This window comes from Lagenorhynchus albirostris, chromosome 3 (assembly GCF_949774975.1).
Source record: "Lagenorhynchus albirostris chromosome 3, mLagAlb1.1, whole genome shotgun sequence".
NCBI lineage: Eukaryota > Metazoa > Chordata > Mammalia > Artiodactyla > Delphinidae > Lagenorhynchus > Lagenorhynchus albirostris.
The window spans coordinates 155,510,231-155,532,441 of NC_083097.1; the positions used below are offsets into that span (position 1 = coordinate 155,510,231).

The window sequence follows — 22,211 nt, forward strand, 5'->3', positions numbered from 1 at the left end:
CATGGCTGCATGCCTCTGTTCCTACCCAGCTCCAGCCGAAGTCTTCATACACCTGAGCAAGGTGTGGGCAATCAGCCAGGCCCACATGCGAGGTCCAAGAGGAGGCTGACCAGGGCCACACCCAGGAAGGCAGAGGCTGGTCTCATCACAGAAGGGCAGGGGTACATGGGAGAGCAGAGCACATTGGTTGAGTGCTCTGGGCACCTGAGATTTGGTAAGATATTAAATATTTACAAAGCAAGTGTCCCAGAAGTCTTATGTTCATCTTTCTATCCAGAGTGCAGGCTCCCTCATGCACACAGAGTATGTTCATCACCCTGCCTTATCACAATGACAGGCAGAAGGGTGAGAGGAGAAGGATAAACCAAACTGCAGCATCTCTAGAAAGGATAGCCATACAAACCCTGGTGTCTGGATATAGAATCCAGGGTGTGACCAAAGCCAGGGCAAAGGGAAGGTCGTCATCTTAAAAACTTAGACCTATCAATATCAAAGAGTTTTAAATATTCAAACATCTAATTTGGAAAATGGAAAACATGAGCTGAGAGTCGGCACACAAAGGAAACTAAAAAAGATAAAAGCAGAAATAAATAGCCAAACATCAGAAAACACTAAAACTAGCATTTTAGAAATACAGATTTTGAAAAAAAATCAAGAAGTAGGAAAATAAATCACGAATATAATCAAGATATAATGTGAGGGGACTTCCCTGGTGGTGCAGTTGTTAAGAATACTCCTGCCAATGCAGGGGACACGGGTTCGATCCCTGGTCCGGGAAGATCCCACATGCCGCAGAGCAACTAAGCCCGTGTGCCACAACTACTGAGCCTGCACTCTAGAGTCTGTGAGCCACAACTACTGAGGCCCGCGCACCTAGAGCCCGTGCTCCACAACAAGAGAAGCCACTGCAGTGAGAAGCCCGCGCACCTCAACGAAGACCCAATGCAGCCACACACAAAAAGAGATATAATGTAAGACCAAAAATACACAAAACAAGAAACGACAATTAAGCGCAGAAAATTTAAGAAATCATGAGAGATACTGTACACCTCTATATAAATAAATTCAAAATGAAAAGTATCACTTTTTAGGAAATAACTAATTTACCAAAACTAACCACAGTAGAGACAGAAGACTAGAGACCAGTTTCCATAGAAGAAATGGGGAAATTTAAGAAAAAATTCTCCATCCTAGTAAAAGTCCTTAGCTGAGATGGCCTCCTTGGGAATCATATCAGACCTTCAACCACAGGATTGTCCCAGTGCTGTCCATGCTGTTCCAGACACAGACAAGGGAGCAGAATGTTGTGAAGACAAAAACTGATCACACAGAAAACAATTAAGACAATCCAACTTGTCAATTAAAAAAAAATCCTGATGAAAGATTAACAAACAATTCAACATTATTTTTTAAATAGTACATTATAATCATGTAGGATTTATTCCAGTAATGCAAAGATGATTAAGTATTAGAAAACCGATAGATATAATTCACCATACTAATTGCTTTTCTAAGGAGAATAAAATTAATGAAAAGGTGCTTAACAAATTCAAAACCCATTTCCAACTTTTAAAAAAGGAATCAATGGATAATAAGATATATATACCTCAGCCTAAATGTTAGCACTTTCCTTAGTGAGGAAACATTGAGTGCCTTTCTGCTGAAGTTAGGGTCACAGAAATGTTGCTCCTCTATCCCCTGCTGCTTAATTAACACCGTATTGGAAGATTGGCCACCACAGCGGCACAAGAGGATCAACCAGGGAAATGGAAAAGAGCCTTTAAAACTACCTCCTATTATAAAAAGAGAGCATATCTGGAACACCCAAGAGAAAACTATGAAACTACCACAAATAGTAAGAAAATTCGGTAAAGTCATTAGATAAAACATGACAAAACCAGTCTATATTCCAGTTAGAAGTTACATAATGGAAGACAAGACTCCAATTATAATAACGAAAGAGATAAGATACCTATGACCTTAACAAGAAATGTGAACATAGATATGAGGAAATCTTTAAAATACTCCTGGGGGAAAAACAAAACAAAACAAAACATCACACATACATACAAAAGAAAAGATTTGGATGAATGATAAGGCAGCCTATATTCTTGAACAGATCAACTCAAAATGTGTGTGTGTGTATTTTTTTTCTGGAGCTAGATAAATTGATTTCAGAGTTTGTATCAAAACACAAAAAAGTGAGAAAACGCAGGAATAAAACTAAATATGAAGGCCATGGTGGGGACTAACCCAGCAGAAATTAAAATATCCCATAAAGATGCTGCAATTATAACATGTTGTAAAGACTTGACAGTTTGTGTCTGTGCATACACACCAGTGGATAAAACACTCAGAACTGGGCCCAAGTACATGTTGGAAAATCAGTATATGGGAAATGTGTCACTTTAAATCACTGAAGGTATTTAAGTTTTCAAAAGTGCAATTCGGCATGGCCATAAAAAGTTGGTCCCAGAAACAGTATACATCCTGACCAAGTAGACTTTATTCCAGGAATTTTGGAATGATTGAACACTACAATTCTTTTAATAGTCAAAACATAACCACATTCATTCCATGCAACAGTCACAAAATATTTGTTGAACACTGCTGTGTGCCAAGCACTGTCAGGACCTTGGAGTGACAAGAGGCACCTTGGCGTGAAGCTGAGATGAAGCTGCACTCGGGGCCAGAGCAATACATTCCCATCATTGTGATCTGTGATGTTTGCAACACTTGAGTATTTTAACAGCAATTGGTTAAGACAAACTTTAACTGCATTTGGTGTCTTTCCCTGCCTCTCCTTCATTCTCATCCAGGGCCACTGGGGATCCAGTTAAGGGAGAGTCAGTGTGTGATACATCTTCCCACATTGCACTTATTTACATGGTATACATCCTTCTGTGAAAAGGTGAGTAACTGCTAGCCATTTGGGTGCAGCAATGCTGCCAGGAACACTCATGTCCTGTACTGTGCGGCACAGAGGCACAAGCTCGTCTGCAAGTGAGAGTTTAGTTCTTACCACACAGGTCAAGATGGAAGCTCTCTGCTGTCAGGAATATAGCTGATAATGCAGCATGTGCAGTAGTAAACATACTAAACATCTCCTGTTTGAATGGAATTTCAGGAAGTACAACTTACAAATCCCTGTGTCAGTTGGCCAGAAAACTTAAAGTACACAATGGCAAAGTGGCCATTGAAGCTGAGTGCTTCATGCATCCCAGATGACCTGCATGCCTTAGTTCCTCTTCCTGGTCTGCCTTGGCAAAGTTTTGTTGGTTCCTGGTGAAAAAACAACACACTGTGGCTGCAGATGCAGCCAAACTGCCTGGAAAAGTAAGTGCTCCAATGACACAACTCCTACACACATGTCAGTGCATCAGTGACCACCACTCAGTAGAACAAAGTGGCAACTTAAAATGCATCTTGAATTGCTCTTGTGGAGGCCTTAATATCAAATTAATTTGTACATTTTTTCAGTATTCTTGATCATATTAAAATGCAAATAATGACAGGCAGGGAGTAATCTAGTCAAACAATAATCAAGAGAAAAAGAAGCCAAAAATGCAAACCAGAAAAAAAAAGAAAAGACTTCAGAGACAAAACTTCTCTTATTACATCCAAATGCAAACTAAAGACTCTGGTAGTCAAAATCATGAAGGAAATAAGGATGACAGTCATGAGAACCAGTTGAGAGAGAATGGAAATGACAACAGAAGAGTCGAAGCAGTTTATGAGAACAAGGACATTCTAATCATGAACTGAAACAGCAGAAGTGAAAGTGACAACACATAGTGAGAGGGCCAGAAGGGTGGGCACAGCTGGTTGTTTTGATGAATTTGTTGATCTTGGTAAGTCCCATGTTCTTCCACTGTGAGTGCAGTTCATCAACACTGCTAATGTGAAAGAATTTGTTTTTCAGGCATGATCACAATAATATTTACAGAGAATCGAAGAGAACACACATCTAGAAGGTTCAACCAATGTTTAAACAAGGTATTAGGTGGTCAAACTTTTATGATGTCTTGGTAAGTTCTCCAAGACTAAAGTTTCCACTTACTGTTTTGTTTTAAACTTTTTTCTTTTTTTATTGTGGTAAATACACATAACTTAAAAATTAGCATTTAGACCATTTAAAAGTGTACAGTTATTTCAGTGGCATTAAGTTCAGTTTACATTGTTGTACAACCATCACCACTACTCATCACCAGAACTTTTTCACCTTCCCAAACTGAAACTCTTTGCCCATTAAACAATAACTCTTATTCCCTCCTTCCCTAGTCCCTGGAACCCACCATTCCACTTTCTGTCTCTATGAATTTGCTACTCCAAGAAACTCATATAAGCAGAATGACACAGTATTTGTCATTTTGTGTCTGACATTTCACTTAGCATAATGTTTTCAGGGTTCTTCCATGTTGTAATCTGTACCAGAATTTAATTCCTTTTAAGAGTGAATAATATTCCATCAGATGTATACACTACATTTTGTTTGTCCATTCATCTGTCATTGGGCATTTGCGTTGTTTCTACCTTTTGGCTAATGTGAATAATGCTGCTATGCACATTTGTGTACATACAAATATCTGAGTCCTGCTTTCAATTCTTTTGTGTATATACCCAGAAGTAGAATTGCTGGATCATATGGTAATTCCATATTTAATTTTTTGAGGAACTTCCATACTGTTTTCACAGCAGGTGCACCATTTTACATTCTCAGCAGCAATGTACAAGGGGTCCAACTTCTCCACAACTTTGAAAACGCTTGTTTTCTGATTTTTTATAATAGCCATTCTAATGTATGTGTAGTCTTGTGTTTGGATTTACGTTTCCCTAATTATTAGTGATGTTAAACATCTCTTCATGTGTTTATTGGCCATTTCTTTGGAGAAATGTTTATTCAAACCCCTTGCCCATTTTTTGTTTGGTTGCTTTCTGTTGTTGTAGAGTTTTAGGCATTGTTTATATATTCTGAATATTAATCCTTTATGTGATTTGCAAATATTTTTTCCAATTCTGTGGTTTGCCTCTTTACTCATTTTTAGATTTTTTATTGTGGCAAAATACACATAACATAAAGCTTACCATCTTAACCATTTTTAGTGTACATTTCAGTGGTATGAAATACATTCATATTGTGTGCAGCCATCACCAACATCCATATCTTTTCATCTTGTAAAACTAAGACTGTATTTATTAATGACTCTCCACTTCCCTTCCCCCAATCCTGCAATCCTCATTCTACTTTCTGTCTCTGAATTTGACTGCTCTAGGATCATATAAGTGGAATCGTACAGCATTTGCTCTTGGAATCATACAGTATTTATTCTTTCGTGACCAGCTTCTTCCACTGAGCATGTCCTCAAGATTCATCCATGTTGTAGCATATATCAGAATTTCCTTCCTTTATTGAGCTGGAACTATTCCATTGCCAACACTTATGTTCTGGTTTTTGATAGCAAGCATCCTAATGGGTGCGAGGTGATATCTCATTGCTTTTGATTTGCATTTCTCTAATGAGCATCTTTTCACGTACTTGTTGGCCATTGGTATACCATCTTTAGAGAAATGTCTATTTAACTCTTTGCTGATTTTTAAAATCAGGTTGTTTCTTTTTGTTGAGTTATAAGTGTTCTTTGTATACTCTGGGTATTAACTCATCACATATATGATTTGCAAATATTTTCTCCCATTCTATAGGGTGCCTTCTAACTCTGCTGATTATGCCCTTTGATGCACACTTTTTAAATTTAGTGTAAACCATTTGTCTATATTTGCTTTGCCTTTACTTGTGGTGTCATATCCAAAAAATATCATTGCCAAATCCAATTTCATAAAGTTTTTCTCCTACGTTTTCTTCTGGGACTTTATTAGCTTAACGTCTTATGTTTAGGTCTTTAATCCATTTTGAATTAATTATTGTATATGATATAAGATAAGGGCTCAATTTTTAAAAAATGAAGTACAGTTGATTTACAATGTTGTGTTAGTTTCAGGTGTACAGCAATATATATTCTTTTGCAGATTCTTTTCCGTTATAATTTATTACAATTTATCTCTCCCCCACACCCCACTATCCCCTTTGTTAACCATAAGTTTGTTTGCTCCTAAGTATTTTGTTCTTTTTGATACTATGGTAAATTGAGTTATTTTCATAATTGCATTTTTGGATTATTTGTTGCTAGTGTACAGAAATACAATTTATTACTGTCTATTATTCTTATGGCCTACAACTATTATTAGTTAGAACATATTTTTTATTTTTTATTGAAGCATACTGGATTTGCAATATTGTGTTAGTTTCAGGTATACAGCCTTTGATTCAGATATATATGTATATATATATATTCTTTTTCAGATTCTTTTCCATTATAGGTTATTACAAGATATTAAATATAGTTCCCTGTGCTATACAGTAGGTCCTTGCAGTTTATCTATTTTATATATAGTAGTATGTATCTGTTAATCTCAAACTCCTAATTTGTGCCTCCCCACCTTTTCCCTTTGGCAACCTTAAGTTTGTTTTCTGTGTCTGTGAGTCTATTTCTGTTTTGTAAATAAGTTCATTTGTATCATTTTTTTTTAGATTCCACATGTAAATGATACCACATGATATTTGTCTTTTTCTGTCTGACTTACTTCACTTAGTACGATAATCTCTAGGTCCATCCATGTTGCTGCAAATGGCATTATTTCATTCTTTTTATGGATGACTAATATTCCATTGTTATATATATACCATATCTTCTTTATCTATTCACATGTTGATGGATATTTAGGTTGCTTCCATATCTTGGCTATTGTAAACAGTGCTGTTATGAACATTGGGGTGCATGTATCTTTTCAAATTAGAGTTTTTATCTTTTCCAGATTTAGGTGCAGGAGTGGGATTGTGTGATCATATGGTAACTATTTATTTTTTAAGGAACCTCCATACTGTTCTCCACAGTGGCTGTACCAATATACATTCCCACCAACAGTGTAGGAGGGTTCCCTTCTCTCCATACCCTCTCCAGCATTTATTGTTTGTAGATTTTTGATGATGGCCATTCTGACTGTGTGAGATGATAACTCATTGTAGTTTTGATTTGCATTTCTCAAATAATTAGCCATGTTGAACATCTTTTCATGTGCCTCTTGGCGATCTGTATGTCTTCTTTGGAGAAATGTCTATTTAGGTCACCATTTCTTGACTGGGTTGTTTGTTTTTATGCAATTAAGTCACATGAGCTGTTTGTAAATTTTGGAGACTAGTCCCTCATTGGTCGCATCATTTGCAAATATCTTCTCCCATTCTGTGGGTTGTCTCTTTCATTTTGTTTATGGTTTCCTTTGCTGTGCAAAAGCTTTTGAATTTAATTAGGTCTCATTTGCTTATTTTTGTTTTTATTTCCGTTACTCTGGAAGACAGATCGAAAAAGATATTGCTGTGATTTATGTCAGAGAGTGTTCTGCCTATGTTTTCCTCTAAGAGTTTTATAGTAATAAACTTTTAGCCAGACTCATCAAGAAAAGAAGGGAGGGGGCTCAAATCAATAAAATTAGAAATGAAAAAAGAGAAGTTACAACGGACACCACAGAAATACAAAGAATCATAAGAGACTACTACAAGCAACTGTATGCCAAAAAAATCGACAGCCTGGATGAAATGGACAAATTCTTAGGAAGGTACAATCTCTGAACCAGGAAGAAATAGAAAATATGAACAGACCACCACAAGTACTGAAATTGAAACTGTGATTAAAAAACTCCCAACAAACAAAAGTCCAGGACCTGATGGCTTCACAGGTGAATTCTACTAAACGTTTAGAGAAGAGTTAACACATATCTTTCTGAAAAGGTTCCAAAAACTTGCAGAGGAAGGAACACTCCCAAACTGTTCTATGAGGGCACCATCACCCTGATACCAAAACAAGACAAAGATACCACAAAAAAAAGAAAATTAGAGGCCAATATCACTGAACAACATAGATGCAAAAATCCTCAACAAAATACTGGCAAACTGAATCCAACAATACATTAAAAGGATCATACACAATGATGAAGTGGAATTTATCCCAGGGATGCAAGTATTTTTCAATATCCACAAATCAGTCAAAGAGTTAGACCACATCAACAAATAGAATAAAAGCCATATGATCTCCCTCCCTCCCACCGTCCCTATCCCACCCCTCTAGGTGGGAGGGAGGGAAACGCAAGAGGGAAGAGATATGGGGACATATGTATATGTATAACTGATTCACTTTATTATAAAGCAGAAACTAACACACCATTGTAAAGCAATTGTCCTCCAATAAAGATGTTTAAAAAAAACAATTTGAACATACAACAAAAAATTTAAAAAAAATAAACTTCTAGAATACACAAATAAACCTAAATTTTGATGCCAAAATTTAAAAAAACATATGGTCACCTCAATAGATGCAGAAAAAGCTTTTGACAAAATTCAACACCCATTTATCATAAAAACTCTCCAGAAAGTAGGCATAGAAGGAACATACATCAACATAATAAAGGCCATATGTGACAAACCTACAGCTGACATCATTCTCAATGGTGAAAAGCTGAAAGCATCTCCTCTAAGATCAGGAACAAGACAAGGATGTCCACTCTTGCCACTTTTATTCAACATAGTTTTGGAAGTCCTAGCTATGGCAATCAGAGAAGAAAAAGAAATAAAAGGAATCCAAATTGGAAAAGAAGAAGTTAAACTGTCACTGTTTGCAGGTGACATGATACTATACATAGAAGATCCTAAAGACACTACCATAAAACTGCTAGAGCTCATCAATGAATTCAGTAAAATTGCAGGTTACAAAATTAATACACAGAAATCTGTTGCATTTCTATACACTAACAATGAAAGATCAGAAAGAGAAATTAAAGAAACAGTCCCACTTACCATCGCATCAAAAAGAATAAAATACCTAGGAATAAACCTACCTAGGGAGGCAAAAGACCTGTACTTGGAAAACTACAAGACGCTAGTGAAAGAAATCAAAGACACAAAGAACTGGAAAGATATACCATGTTCTTGGATTGGAAGAATTAATATTGTTAAAATGACCATACTACCCAAGCAATCTACAGAGTCAATGCAATCCCTATCAAATTACCAATGGCATTTTTTACAGATCTAGAACCGAAAGTTTTTAGATTTGTATGGAGACACAAAAGACCCCGAATAGCCAAAGCAATCTTGAGAAAGAAAAATGGAGCTGGAGGAATCAAGCTCCCTGACTTCAGACTATACTAAAAAACTACAGTAATCAAGACAGTATGGTACTGGCACAAAAGCAGAGATATAGATCAATGGAACAGGATAGAAAGCCCAGAAATAAATCCCTGCACCTGTAGTCACTTAATCTACGACAAAGGAGGCAAGACTATACAATGGAGAAAAGACTGTCTCTTTAATAAATGGTGCAGGGAAAACTGGACAGCTACATGTAAAAGAATGAAATTAGAACATTCTCTGACACCATACACAAAAATAAACTTAAAATGGATTAAAGACCTAAATATAAGATTGGATATTATAAAACTCCTAGAGGAAAACATAGGTAGAACATTCTTTGACATAAGTTGCAGCAATATTTTCTTGGATCCATCTCCTAGAGTAACGGAAATAACGAAAGTAAACAAATGGGGTCTAATTAAATTCAAAAGCTTTTGCACACAAAGAAAACCATAAACAAAACAAAGATACAACCCACAGAATGGGAGAAAAAAATTTGCAGATGATGCCACTGACAAGGGGTTTATCTCCAAAACTCACAAACAGCTCATGCAGCTCAATAGCAAAAAAAACAAACAACCCAATCAGAAAATGGGTGGAAGACCTAAATAGACATTTCTCCAAAGAAGACATACAGATGGCAATAGGCACATGAAAAGATGCTCAACATGGCTAATTATTAGAGAAATGCAAATCAAAACTACAATGAGGTATCACCTCACACCAGTCACAATGGGTATCATCAAAAAGTACTAACAATAAATGCTGGAGAGGGTGTGGATAAAAGAGAACCCTCCTACACTGTTGGTGAGAATGTAACTTGGTGTAGCCACTATGGAGAACAGTATGAAGGTTCCTTAAAAAAACTAAAAATAGAGCTACCATATGATCCAGCAATCCCACTCCTGGGCATACATCCAGAGAAAAGCATGGTCAAAAGTATACATCCACCCCAATATTCATTGCAATGTTGTTTGCAATAGCCAAGACATGGAAGCAACCTAAATGTCCACTGATAGATGAATGGATAAAGAAGATATGGTATATATGTACAATGGAATATTACTCAGTCATTAAAAAGAATGAAATAATGCCATTTGCAGCAACATAGATGGACCTGGAGATTATAATACTAAGTGAAGTAGGTCAAACAGAGAAAGACAAATATCTTATGACATCACTTATATGTGGAATCTAAAAAAAATGCTACAAATTAGCTTATTTCCAAAACAGAAACAGACTCACAGACTTACAAAACAAATTTATTGTTACCAAAGGGGAAAGGTAGAGGGGGAGGGATAAATTGGGACTCTGGGATTGACATATACACACTGCTGTATTTAAAATGGATAACCAATAAGGACGTACTGTATAGCACATGGACTCTGCTCAATATTCTGTAATAACGTAAATGGGAAAAGAATTTGAAAAAGAATAGGTATACGTATATGTATAACTGAATCACTTTGCTGTACACCTGAAACTAACACAACACTGCAAATAAACTATAGTCCAATATAAAATTAAAATTTTAAAAATAAAATAAAGTAAAAGACTGCATAACAGAACATACGATTAGGGTGGAGGAGGTAGAGCTATATGCAAATCAATCAATGTGATAAACCATACTAACAAATTGAAGGAGAAAAAACATATGATCATCTCAATAGATGCAGAAAAAGCTTTCAACAAAATTCAACACCCATTTATGATAAAAACCTGGCAGAAAGTAGGCATAGAGGGAACTTTCTTCAACATAATAAAGGCCATATATGACAAACCCACAGCCAACATCGTCCTCAATGGTGAAAAACTGAAAGCATTTCCACTAAGATCAGGAACAAGACAAGGTTGCCCACCCTCGCCACTCTTATTCAACATAGTTTTGGAAGTTTTAGCCACAGCAATCAGAGAAGAAAAGGAAATAACAGGAATCCAAATCAGAAAAGAAGAAGTAAAGCTGTCACTGTTTGCAGATGACATGATACTATACATAGAGAATCCTAAAGATGCTACCAGAAAACTACTAGAGCTAATCAATGAATTTGGTAAAGTAGCAGGATACAAAATTAATGCACAGAAATCTCTGGCATTCCTATACACTAACAACGAAAATCCTGAAAGAGAAATTAAGGAAACACTCCCATTTACCACTGCAACAAAAAGAATAAAATACCTAGGAATAAACCTACCTAAGGAGACAAAAGACCTGTATGCAGAAAATTATGACACTGATGAAAGAAGTTAAAGATGATACAAATAGATGGAGAGATATACCATGTTCTTGGATTGGAAGAATCAACATTGTGAAAATGACTCTATTACCCAAAGCAATCTACAGATTCAATGCAATCCCTATAAAACTACCACTGACATTTTTCACAGACGTAGAACAAAAAATTTCACACTTTGTATGGAGACACAAAAGACCCTGAATAGCCAAAGCAATCTTGAGAATGAAAAACGGAGCTGGAGGAAGCAGGCTCCCTGACTTCAGACTATACTACAAAGCTACAGTAATCAAGACAGTATGGTACTGGCCCAAAAACAGAAAGATAGATCAATGGAACAGGATAGAAAGCCCAGAGATAAACTAACGCACATATGGTCACCTTATCTTTGATAAAGGAGGCAGGAATGTACAGTGGAGAAAGGACAGCCTCTTCAATAAGTGGTGCTGGGAAAACTGGACAGGTACATGTAAAAGTATGAGATTAGATCACTCCCTAACACCATACAAAAATAAGCTCAAAATGGATTAAAGACCTAAATGTAAGGCCAGAAACTATCAAACTCTTAGAGGAAAACATAGGCAGAACACTGTATGACATAAATCACAGCAAGATCCTTTCTGACCCACCTCCTAGAGAAATGGAAATAAAAACAAAAATAAACAAATGGGACCTAATGAAACTTCAAAGTTTTTGCACAGCAAAGGAAACCCTAAACAAGACCAAAAGACAACCCTCAGAATGGGAGAAGATATTTGCCAGTGAAGCAACTGACAAAGGATTAATCTCCAAAATTTACAAGCAGCTCATGCAGCTCAATAACAAAAAACCAAACAACCCAATCCAAAAATGGGCAGAAAACCTAAATAGACATTTCTCCAAAGAAGATATACAGAGTGCCAACAAACACATGAAAGAATGCTCAACATCATTAATCATTAGAGAAATGCAAATTAAAACTACAATGAGATATCATCTCACACCAGTCAAAATGGCCATCATCAAAAAATCTAGAAACAATAACTGCTGGAGAGGGTGTGGAGAAAAGGGAACACTCTTGCACTGCTGGTGGGAATGTGAATTGGTACAGCCACTATGGAGAACAGTATGGAGGTTCCTTAAAAAACTATAAATAGAACTACCATATGACCCAGCAATCCCACTACTGGGCATATACCCTGAGAAAACCATAATTCAAAAAGAGTCATGTACCTAAATGTTATTGCAGCTCTATTTACAATAGCCTGGAGATGGAAACAACCTAAGTGTCCATCATCGGATGAATGGATAAAGATGATGTGGCACATATATACAATGGAATATTACTCAGCCATAAAAAGAAACGAAACTGAGCTATTTGTAATGAGGTTGATAGACCTAGAGTCTGTCATACTGAGTGAAGTAAGTCAGAAAGAGAAAAACAAATACCGTATGCTAACACATATATATGGAATCTAAGGGGAAAAAATGTCATGAAGAACCTAGGGGTAAGATGGGAATAAAGACACAGACCTACTAGAGAATGGACTTGAGGATATGGGGAGTGGGAAAGGTAAGCTGTGACAAAGCGAGAGAGAGGTATGGACATATATACACTACCAAACGTAAGGTAGATAGCTAGTGGGAAGCAGCCGCATAGCAGATTGAGATCAGCTTGGTGCTTTGTGACCGCCTGGATGGGTGGGATAGGGAGGGTGGGAAGGAGGTAGACCCAAGAGGGAAGAGATATGGGAACATATGTATATGTATAACTGATTCACTTTGTTATAAAGCAGAAACTAACACACGATTGTAAAGCAATTATACTCCAATAAAGATGTAAAAAAATCAATCAATAAATAAAATAAAATAAAAGACTACGTAACAGAACATATGATTAGGGTGGAGGAGGTAGAGCTAAGTTCTCATATTATTCAGGATGACTAAAAGTTCTGGTTAATTTTATTCTTTGGTTAAATTATGATTATAAATTACAATTTTTAGAATAAAAACTGAAAGAATAGAAACAGAGTGTATAATTATAAATAATAAAGGAGGAAGTGGAGAACTTTATCAGCCAATCCAAAGGCGGCAGGAAAGAAGAGAAAATGAACCAGCGTAAGGGAAGGAAGAATAGGAAGCATGGAATAAAGTAGTAGATTTAAACCAAACACACCAGCAATTACTCTAAATATAAATGTACCAGACACTCCAATGAAAATCAAGCATGGTCAGGCTGGTAAAAAACAAACAAAAACAACAACAAAAACCATATACTATTACAAGAAATGTACCTAAAACAAGAGAAGTTAATTAAATAGAAACTAAACATGTGATAGAGAGGATCTATAAAGTCAAAAGTTGGTATTTTGAAAAGGCTATTCACTTTTCAAAGTCTTTAGGTGGTTGTTTTTTATGTTTTATCCAAGTTTATAGTTGTTATCTGCAGGAAGTTTGGTCTGATAGGCACTACTTAGCCATTCACAGAAGCAGAAAACATATTAATTGATTAACAGAGAAAAATCATATGTTTATTCCAATCAATGCAGAGAAGACATTTCATAAGCTTCAACTCTATTTTTGATTAAAATACACCCAGGGCAAACTGAGTATACATCAGGGAAACATCCTGCCTTGGCAAAGGCTCTACGCAAATGTGAGAACATTCACTGTGGGAAAACATCTCTGTGCAGCCTTGTCCAGACTGGGAACTCCAAAAGAGTACTCAGCATGCCCCTTAGTGCTTATAGCATACTGACATCTTCGCCAAGGCTGAGTAGAGGAAGGACTGGAAGGGAAGTAAATCTGATGATATTTCAGATGATAGGCTAGCCTGTCCTCCTAGAAGAATCAACAGAGTCAACAAACTATTAAAACAATGTTTAAAAATTCAGCACGTTTTCCAGACACACAATCAGCCTACAAAAATCAATAGCATTTTTTGACACAGCAATAACTAACCAGGAAACATAATCACAAATAAAGATAAATGGAACTGTAAAGGACACATAAAACTTCTCTGGAGGAAACTTTCCAAATCTAATAAAGGCAAAGAAGGCATAGAAAGTGAAATGGAAGATAAAAAGACATTGCACAGTCTTGAAAGAGATAATGCAATATTAATAAATGTCCATTTCATTCCAAATAAATCTATAAATTCAAAATTCCAAAACTTCGGTTTGTAAAAGAAATTCCATAGATTTAATTTTTAAAATGTATACAGTGGAATAAAGGTTTTTAAATAGCTAAGTCAACATGAAATGTAAGTGTGAGTATATGATTGAATACCTACTTCAAATCCATGGTGGTTTTCATAACAAGAGTTTGATTTTGGTGAAAGACAGATAGGCCAATGGAACAGAAGAGAGAGCTCAAAGAGACCCAGGTGAAAAATGTGCCCCTGACAAGGAAAGGCCAGGCTGTTTAGTGTAGACAGCGTCAGGAAGAAGGGCTCACCACAGGATGGAAAACAAAAGTGGTTTTACCAGCTCCACCTATGGCAGTGGCCTCTAGACCAATTAAAGACCTAAACACAAAACTGAAAAATAAACATTAATCAAAAATGCAGAACATCTCTGCAACCAAGGAGTGGAAAAGAGCTTCTTATACAAAAGTTTCAAAGCACAAACCATCTGGGGAAAAACAGTCATTTAACTCCAGCAAGTTAAAGAACGTCTTTTCAATGAGGCACCACGTGGACAAAGTTCATGGACAACTGGAAGAATGTAAGAAGCCTGAAATGCCTAAAACCAACAGGTGAATAATGTCTAAATACAGAGTGTAATCTTGCAAATCAGTCAGAAAAGGCAACAGCTCAATAGAAAATGGACTAAGGCGTGAAGACTCAATTTACATATGAAGAAACCTGACAAGTTGCAGTATACAGGCAGAGATGCTCAGCCTCATCACCAGCCACTGCTGCTAGGAACGTCCACCGGTGCTGGCCTGCCAGGACACGCAGGCACTGCTGCTTGAGGTGAATATACATTCACCCTAGGACCCAGCAAGTTCCTGCCTGTATCTCCTTCCCCCACAGATCCTGAAAGGGACAGGGGAGGATTCGAATCACTGCAATTTTTGGGCTGGGGGGCGGCTGCCCACCATTAGGTAGGTGAAATGTGGTGAGCTCACCATGGAATAAGCTGCGAGGCAAATAAAGTCAGGGTCTAGGGGCACACGTAACACCGCAGGTGACCTTACAGACCTCACGTTTGGAGAATAAGGTAAAACAGAATGAAAGCTAAAACGTAAACTGTTTATATAAACTAAAAATGCATGTGTACAGGCTCAGTGGCTGGGGTGATCACTGTGGTCGTTCATAAAGAGTTAAGCATGCAGTTACCATAGGACCCAGCAATTCCACTCCTGGGTATGTACCCAAGAGAAATTAAAACAGCTATTCAAACAAATGTTTGTACGAAAATGTTCACAACAACATTGAGTAACAGCCCAAAGGTGGAAACAACCCAAATGTCCATTAACAAATGGTAAACAAAGTGTGGTTCATCCACACAATGGAATATCATTCAGCCATAAAAAGGAATGAAATTCTGATACATGCTGCAACACGGATGAACTTCAAAAACATGTTAAGTGAGAGAAGCCAGTCACAAGAGGACACATATTGTATCATCTCATTTATGTGAAATGCCCACAAGAGGTAAATCCAAATAGACAAAGCAAATTAGTGGTTGTTAAGGGCTGGAGTGAGGGAGGTCGAGTATGACTGCTAACGGTTATGGGTTTTCCTTTTGGGGTGATGAAAACATTTGGAATTGGAGGTTGCACAATAGTGCAAATGTACTTAATGCCCCTGAACTGTTCACTTTTAAATGGTTAATGGTTAATTTTATACGTGAATCTCACCTAACTTTAAAAAAAGGCAAGCTCACAGAATAATAATACACACATTGCAAGGACACATTCCAATAAAAATGCACCTTGAAAATATGTAAATAATTGCCTCAGGTGGAGGGGCTTAAGAGGACTGGTGTGGCAATAAGTGGGCATAAAGAAATGCATAGATAAAACTGAGAAGAGGTGGACCTGCCCACCCAGCAGGACAGAGGTCCCAAAGAGAAAAGGAATGAAGCAGAGGATATCCTCCCAGTGGTCAAGGGGATGGCTGGTAAGCCCCCCGACTGTCCCAGTCTCTGGCAGCTGGACCTCTAAGCGCACAGCCCCCCAAAAATGGACACATTCCCTGGGGCTGGCGGGCCCTGGGCGGCACTCAGGCGGGAGAGACGCCCAGACCTGAGGGGCAAGAGAGATGGGAGGCTGCTAGCAACACAGGCTTACTTACCTCCTGGGAGGCTAGGCAAGCCTATCCACTGTCTGTTTCTCCTCTGATGTGGTGGTGCTCGATCCTCTCTCTCACTGCCTAGTAAATTTTTCTTGAATGCCAGCGTCCTCTGCATAAGAATGGTGGAAGCTACGGGTCTTTTGGTTCCCTCTGCTGGGCAGGCGGCAGGCGTGGTCTGATGACCTTAGTTATATGGGGATGACCCAGGATCAAGGCTCTGTGCAGTCTGGTCACAGCTCCAGGAACTTCAGAGAAATCCTGTGTGTTCCCCAAGGTCCTACTCAGGTCTCCACATCAAAGACAGCTGGAAAATGTGTTTGTCTCTTGAGACTTTTGTCTTGGACCTTAATCTGCTGTCTGAAGTTTCAGAATTTCTCCTATTTGGGAAACAGTCTTTGTCTTTGTGGCTCTTCCAGCTTGTCACCCAACCCAACAAGCTGCCAGGACTCTGCTGGTCCCTCTTTTCCAGCCACCCACAGCCAAGCCAAGCCACAACATGGCTGATAGGAGGCCCAGAACTGGCAAGTGCCCTTGGAAAGGCCTTCCTGGTCCTCAACTCACCCCACCAGGGCTCTCTCCAGCACTCCTCCCACTGACTGGCCTTTGTTTCCCCAACACCACAGGACTGTGGAAACGTTTATTCTGTCTGCAGAGCATCTCAGCCTGTCCTCTAACGCTGCTGTCTACAGAGCTGCAGTCCTGAGAGGCCTGGCAGGGAGACCCAGCCCTGCGTGGAGACCTCCTCAGTCTCAGTGTTACTCAGGTCCAACATGTCCATCCAGTGGTCTGCTGCTTCTCACCATCAACACGCAGGGGCCGTGGAGGGCATGGACCAGCAGGTTCCTCCTTGCATCTGCCCTGAATTTCTGCTGTTCCTTGGGTGGCTGTCTTGGCATGTGGTCACATGTCAGCTTGCCTGTGAGTTTGTTCCAGGCTAGGCCATTTTCAATTGCTGTAGGCCATGTTAGGTTCTGACAATGTGATTTCCTTACAAATGAGACTGTGAGGACGGCAGGCACATGGGCTGCGGTTTTCTCCTGCTCCTGCCTCCTGTGAGCACAGTGATGCCATAGGGCCACACCCGCCACCAGCTCCTGGGCAGGCAGTCTCCAGGCACCCTCCAAGTAGGGCCATCCCTCGGTGGGCTGTAGAATCAACATTTGATCTCTGGCCTGACAAGGCCTCTGCAGAGCCACAAAGTCCCTTAGTGGCCACCTCTGAAAGTCTCACCTAGCGACTTGTTACTTAAGAGAGAAGCGTAATTATTCTGTATATTGATCTCCAATCCGTTAAATCTGATTAACTCTCCAAGCGTTACAATATTTGTCTGTAGATTCTTCTTAGGTTTCCAAGTTAGGTCATCAATCATCTGAAAATAAAGGGACTTTACTTTCTTTATTTCCTTTGTTTGCCTTTCATTTTCTTATTACTCCTAGGAAGGCACTGATAGTTTTACAGTAGAAAACGCGTAACTACAATTAACATCAAAAGAATAAAAGAGAAAACACACAGGAGCGTTTCTAACACTTTTGATAAAATTCAACATGAAATCATGATTCAAACACCACAGGTCCATCCACCTAAACCACACTGTGCACACAGGCAAGCATGCAGGCAGGCCTGTATACAGAGTCCTGGCGCCAGCCCAGCACTGCTCAGTCCCCTGCCAGCTCCAGCTCACACCTCAACGTTCCTCCAGGAACCGACAAAGTAAGACAAGAGGCTGCTTTCTCAGTCATGGCCTGAGCAATCCCACTGCCAGGGGGTCTTTCACGGTCAGCCCAGGAGCAATCTCCTATCTCCCAATTTGTCTGTGTGGGTGAGTTTCTATACCCAGAAAGACCTGCTGCAGGCAACTGTGAAGTGAGCAATGCCTGGCTTGGAGGTGCTGAGTTACAGTAGCAAAAATGGCAAGTTGAATCTAGCAGTTTCCAACATTTCACTTGTTTGAGCAGGGGGAGCTTTGAGATGGAGCCCAGGTGTGCACAGATCATAGGGGCCTAGAAGGCCTGGCCCTAGGGACTCCAAGAGCACAGCTTCATGTCTAGTCAGGCCCTGCAAGAGCAGCTGCAGGGGTGCTTGTTGGGCAGGGACCAGCGAGCAGGGCACCTGGCGTCCAATGGACTGCAGCATGTGCAGATCTCAGGCTGGGCACTGGGCCACTCCCAGTTGGCCCCTTGGGGCAGGGATCCTGCAGTGTGTGTATGCCTACCCCGGCAGGGGTTGTGGGAAGGGAGCCTCAAGGGTGATGTTCTTAGGAGCCCTCTGTTCTGCAGGCCAGTGTCGGGGATACCAGACGCCCATGTGCAGAAGGATTTCAACTCTGGCCTTTGGAGCCTGTGTCTGTGAGTGAGCAGGCAACTGAATCCAGAGTGGACAGAGGAGTTGCTCCCCACCAGCCTGGTCTGCCCCATCCAGCTCTTGGTCAGCTCCCAGGGGATGCCTGACCACTAGATTCTGGTGGATTATGGTGCCTGGTGATCAAAGTGAGAGTTCAGGAAACAGGAGGGCCAATCTCTTCCCAGCCCACAGCAAACTCTTCTCTTCAGGGGAATTCTGGGGGACTGCTGGTCTGTAAATCGAGCCACATCTGGATGCCACGTAGAAAAGTGACGAGGCTGCCCTCCCTGTGTTCCCAGGCATTCGTGCCAATTCTCATACTGTGCAGAATCGATGGATTTCATATCGCTAAGTATACTGCCACCTCCTCAGGGGTGTCTCAGGCCCCACAGGGGACCCTGCTTCCCTGACCCTGCCAGCATCTCAAGGTTGCTCTATGTCGCTCAAGACACAAAGGGCTCACCCTGCTCGCCAGGCTTCTTAAGCTCCAGCCTTTTAGGCAGCATATTCTCTCTCCCCAAATCGCTTTACCTTCTTTCCCTTTGCATCTGTCATAGTGGTCACCACCTGGGTAAATGGACTGCGGAGAGACTGAGTACAAGAAGTAAGAACAGGCTTTGGGTGCCAGAGCTTGAAGCAAGACTAGAAGGGGTGTGGTCCTGAAGTGGCTGATGGGCACCCAAGGATTACATGCAGGAGACGAGGGCTGCTCTGAGCTGTAATCGTGTCTGAGATTTTATAAGGTCATTGAAGCTTTACAAAAAGGGAGACCCGGAATTCCTGCATTTGTTACCCTAACATCAGGCCCCTTGACCCCTTTGCACACACAATGTCTCAGTGTAGCAGCTGCTCAGAGCCAAGGCCTTTTTTTGTTCACCAGTCTGGGCTCCTTGGTCTTGCTGGCAGTCTTGCTACTTAGGGTCTGCTTGCATTCAACACCTCTGTGCTGTCTCCTCTAGACTTGAGGAAACCAAGATGGGTGGGTAGCTGAGCTCCTCAGACTGTGGCTTCCTGGGAGAGCAGATGAATGAGGTCAGAGGACCCTCTGCCTAGAGAGGGTAGCTAGAGTATAGGTTGAAAGCACTCTTTACTATTGAACACACACAGACATAATAGAAAAAACAAACTTGACATGTACACAACAAAAAGTCAGTTGGGAAATAGCATAAAGAAGGTAAATCTGACAGAAGAGCTTAGATCAAAAGAAATGGAATAATAGAGCAGTTGCTTTGATAAAGAAGATGTGGTACATATATACAATGGAATATTACTCAGCCATAAAAGAGAATGAAATAATGCCATTTGCAGTAACATGGATGGACCTAGAGATTGTTATACTGAGTGAAGTAAGTCAGACAGAGAAAGACAAATACCATATAATATCGTTACATGGAATATAAAAAAAGGGGGTATAAATGAACTTATCTACAAAACAGAAATAGAGTTACAGATGTAGAAAAAAAATTATGGTTACCAGGGAGTAAGTGGGGGAGGCATAAATTGGGAGATTGGGATTGACATATACACACTACTGTATATAAAATAGATAACTAATAACGACCTACTGTATAGCACAGGGAACTCTCATCAATAGTCTGTAATGGCCTATATGAGAAATGAATCTAAAAAAGAGTGGATATATGTATATGAATAACTGATTCACTTTGCTGTGCAGCTGAAACTAACACAACATTGTAAATCAACTCTACTCCAATAAAATTTTTTTTTAGCTAGAGCAGTTCCTAAAAGGACTTTAATTAGCATATTTAATATGTTCAGAGAAATAGAGGATAGAGTAGCACCTAGGGTACAATGATAGGATGCTCTGAAGTAAATAGAGATGGCTGAAAATGTTAATTTGGGGAATTAAAAATATATAATCACTGAAATTTAAAGATCAATAGTGTCTACAAAGTATTCCATAGCAGCAAAACTGTCCTTCAAAATGAAGGAAAAATGAAGACATTCCCAGATCAGCCAAAGGTGAGGAAGTGTATTATGAGTAGACTTGGTCTATAAGAAATGCTAAGAGGAGACCTTCAGGCTGCAATGGAAGGACACTGGACAGTAGTTTGAAACTGTGCAAGAAATAAAGAACACTATTCATCATAACTGCACAGGTGAATATAAAGGCCAAGTATTACTGTGTTTTGGTTTGTGACTCCCCTTATGTTCTTATATGATTTAAAAGACACATGCGTAATACAGTAATTAGAAATCTATTATAATGGGCACACAAATGTATAAAGGATGTAATTTGTGTGAATGTACTAAATGCCACTGAACTGTACACTTCAAAATGGTTACTGATTAATTTTATGTTATGTGAATTCGACCTCAATAAAAACAAATAAATAAAATCAGTAGAACAGCTTGTCTTAGGCCAGTCTCCCCAGGAGCAGACCCTGAGATGAAGATTGTTGTGCAGGCAGATGATTAAGAAAATATTCCCAGGAGAATACATGCAAGCAGAGGGGAGCCAGACAGAGATGAGGAAGACTTGATGCAGGTAATGTCCAGTAGGAGGTGGCCTCAGCCTGGCCCTGCAGAAGGACTGTGAGTGCCACTTATGCCTCAAAGCTGTCTTGACCTGATTCAGGACATCTGGGCTTTCAAACATTCATACCCAACTTTCATTGGCTGTGGTCCACCCTGGGGGACACAAACTTCCAGGAACTTCCTGTTCTCTGCAGGCATACTGGCGCCAGAAGTCAAGGTCAGCTTGCCAAAGAGGGGTCATAGGTGCTGATGATTGAAGTTCAAGTATACTATGGTCTAAGGAAGAGAATCCCTGGAACTTGGGTGGTCTGCAAGGGTCTGCTCCAGGACTTAAGGTCAGAATTGGCCTCACTGACAGCCCTGTTAGTTTGCTTGCATATCAACTAGAGAGAAATTCCCAGCATACAAAACAGATAGAAGTAAAGGTTAAGAAATATGGAGGACAACGCAGAGCAACAACACACTTCTAATAGCAACTTTGGAAGGAGAGAATAGATAGAATGGTAGAGAGGTAAAATCTGAAGATACAGTGGCCAATAATTTTCCATTAGTGAAAAGAAAATTATGAGTCTTCTGTTTGATTAATCTCACTAAAGACCTAGATGCACATTCTTTTAAAAGT

At 39.5% G+C, this 22,211-nt stretch overlaps 1 protein-coding gene across 1 annotated transcript in view; it reads left to right on the forward strand.

The window, feature by feature from the left end:
* Positions 1 to 155, forward strand: part of SNAP47 (synaptosome associated protein 47) — a 190,289-nt gene extending 190,134 nt beyond the window's left edge. The window contains exon 6 of the transcript XR_009539724.1: positions 30 to 155. The gene's annotated coding sequence lies outside the window, so the exon portion shown is untranslated. The remainder of the gene's footprint in view (positions 1 to 29) is intronic.
* Positions 156 to 22,211: the final 22,056 nt, after the last annotated feature.